This window comes from Xenopus laevis, chromosome 9_10L (genome assembly GCF_017654675.1).
Source record: "Xenopus laevis strain J_2021 chromosome 9_10L, Xenopus_laevis_v10.1, whole genome shotgun sequence".
In the NCBI taxonomy this organism is placed as follows: domain Eukaryota; kingdom Metazoa; phylum Chordata; class Amphibia; order Anura; family Pipidae; genus Xenopus; species Xenopus laevis.
In genome coordinates, this window is record NC_054387.1 from 128,925,304 (window position 1) to 128,928,428 (window position 3,125).

Here is a 3,125-nt window from a genome sequence, read left to right on the forward strand (position 1 = left end):
ATCCATGCTGGGACTGCACAACTTTTCTGCAATAAATACACTATGATGATATAAAATACAGCGTGCTCTCCAGGTACAACTTTATAGTTCCATGCTGGAACCCATTTTCACCAGATGCTGGAACCCATTTTCACCAGATCTAAATGAAAATAAAACATATAAAAAGTGAAAGTGAAACACAGTGGATGTGAATAAATAGATAAAAGTATCATTAAAAAAAGTAGCTTTAACCAGCCCCAAACTTTGGCCAGATTAAAACATTTTCTTTAACATCCTAAACCAAAAAGCTGGGATTAAAGAATATCAAGAATATAAAATAGCAGCAATGCATAATGATACATGAAATATTCCTACAAAAGAAAAGAAACATAATCAATTGATCAATCCGAAATTCAGATTTGATCCAAAATTGATTTGATCCTTGAGGAGTGAGTTTTTTTGGTATATGAACAGTTGTTAAGCATCTGCCTTTACACTTGTAGGCTGGACCAACAGCTGGTCAATACAGATCACCTGACAATGAGATACAGACATGGGTTTCCTTCCCTTGGTGATAACATAGGGGATGGGATTGACTTGGTCCGTGGGGGAAGGCTGGCAGGCTGAAAGTCTGGTATAACCCACAACATGTTGGGAACGGACTTGTATATTGAGGTGAGTCCCCACTTGAGGGAAGCCATTGTAGCCTTTAAGTAAATATAAAGGTGGCACAGACCTTAAATAAGGGCTCATAGTATAGTTTTAATTGAGTGTACAGTTGTTTATATTTAATTATGCATGAATAAATCTTACTATTATATTTTCCATACAACATTAACTGGATGTAAGAAGAACATGAGAAGACGTTTCAGCATTTAATGGCGCACCAGAGGTTGTCATTGCACATCTAAAATAAAGAGCAATTCAGCCACACTATTTAGAAGTGTTTGACCACTGGGGGCACATTGTCTATACTTTTTTATCCTAAATGTCCTTTACCAAATGGAAAGCACTGTGTATTTTGTTTGCTTATAGATTTATCTTTAAAGGGATACTGTCATGGGAAAATTTTTTTTTCCAAAATGAATCAGTTAATTGAGCTGCTCCAGCAGAATTCTGCACTGAAATCCATTTCTTAAAAGAGTACACAGATTTTTTTATATTCAATTTTGAAATCTGACACGGGGCTAGACATATTGTCAATTTCCCAGCTGCCCCAAGTCATGTGACTTGTGCTCTGATAAACTTCAATCACTCTTTACTGCTGTACTGCAAGTTGGAGTGATATCACCCCCTCCCTTTCCCCCCCAGCAGCCAAACAAAAGAACAATGAGAAGGTAACCAGATAACAGCTCCCTAACACAAGATAACAGCTGCCTGGTAGATCTAAGAACAGCACTCAATAGTAAAAACCCATGTCTCACTGAGACACATTCAGTTACATTGAGAAGGAAAAACAGCAGCCTGCCAGAAAGCATTTCTCTCCTAAAGTGCAGGCACAAGTCACATGACTGGGGGCAGCTGGGAAATTGACAAAATGTCTAGCCCTATGTCAGATTTCAAAATTGAATATAAAAAAATCTGTTTTCTCTTTTGAGAAATGGATTTCAGTGCAGAATTCTGCTGGAGTAGCACTATTAACTGATTTGTTTTGAGAAAAACATGTTTTACCATGACAGGATCCCTTTAAGTATTCTGGTGCATGGTTCACAATTTTGAGGAAGTTGCACTTTGAATTAATTAGTAGTGATGGGCGAATTTATTCGCCAGGCGCAAATTTGCAGCGAATTAGCGCGTTTCGCCGCCAGCGAATAAATTTGCGAAACGCCCGCGAAAATTCGTGCCAAAAACGGGCGCCGGCATCGAAAAAACGGGTGCCGGCGTCAAAAACGGGCGCCAGCATCAAAAACGAGACGCCGGCGCCGTTTAAAATTTTTTTTCGCTGTTTCGCGAATGTCGCGCAAAATTCACGAATTTTCCGGCGAAGCGAAACGGCGCAAATTCGCCCATCACTATTAATTAGCCCTGTATCGATGGCAGAATTCACATTTTACCTGGTTGTCACTAATATTCTGTTATCAGTAATGGCTGTATATTATCAACTACTACATCTTCAACTAATACGTGGCATAAACCTAAGAGCCGATGCCAAGTAATTCTGTTGTCTACATTACCTGACTTCCAAGTTAGGCGTTTTGAGGTGTCCCATCGACATGTATAATGTTATTGGAGAATGCGCTCAGATTCATGTTGTGTTAAGTTATGTGAATTTTGGATTTAGTCAAGAGCTCTATTTCTCTTATATTGTGGAAAGAAGAGAGAGCTAGAACAGGGAAATACATTTATTCATTGATAATTGATTTACTGTATTAATCAGATACTCTTTAGAATGGCCCCCAGATACCTTTGTCCCCCATCATGGAGAACTTGCAAAGTTTGCTGCACCCAAGTATCACAGAAAAGAATGCAAAGCATCCAGATTTTTGCACCAGAGCCTTGTGAAAATAAGCACATAAAAAGTAAAAGGTGACACACACATGTGGGTAAACAAATAAAATCATTTTAAAATGGATGTGCCCAACCCCAGCCTTTTAGCCTGTTTCAACATTATTTTAACCCTGCTCCAAAAGGTTGGGTTTAAAATAATATAAAAACAGCATAAAAGTGCCAAGTGCAAAAGTGCATAGTTCCTTCATCTCAGTGCCATGACCCACTGTGACTTATGTCACCTTAGTGAACTGGGTCACAAAGGAGTTTGGGCTTCAAGCTGCTGGCCCAGGGCCACAATCAAGTGGTTTTCTGTTCTCTGATTGTGGACTGGTGGAACTCTGATGACAAACTGATAAGAACAGATACTACACTTGATCTTAGCCAAAAGGCCAAGAAGCTATCACAATAGGGACCCAGTTAAATCACTTAGATTAGGAGAATTCGATGTGCTTTGTGGCTGTAAATCTTCTCAGTGGAGACAAACTTGGGTCTTGGAAAGAACAATGAGATTAAAGAACCTGACTGAATGAAAGAGCAGAGTATAAAAATACATTTGAAAACCATTTCTTACTTATGAACAAATACAGGAAGTATAAAATCTGTCCAATTTGGGTCCAACTCATCATCCTCTCGCTGGGACACAAAGTCTTTATTAT

General features: G+C 38.9%; 1 pseudogene; it reads right to left on the bottom strand.

Moving 5' to 3' along the window:
• Positions 1–2,727: 2,727 nt before the first annotated feature.
• Positions 2,728–2,870, bottom strand: LOC121398478 (annotated as a pseudogene).
• Between the last annotated feature and the right edge of the window lie 255 nt (positions 2,871–3,125).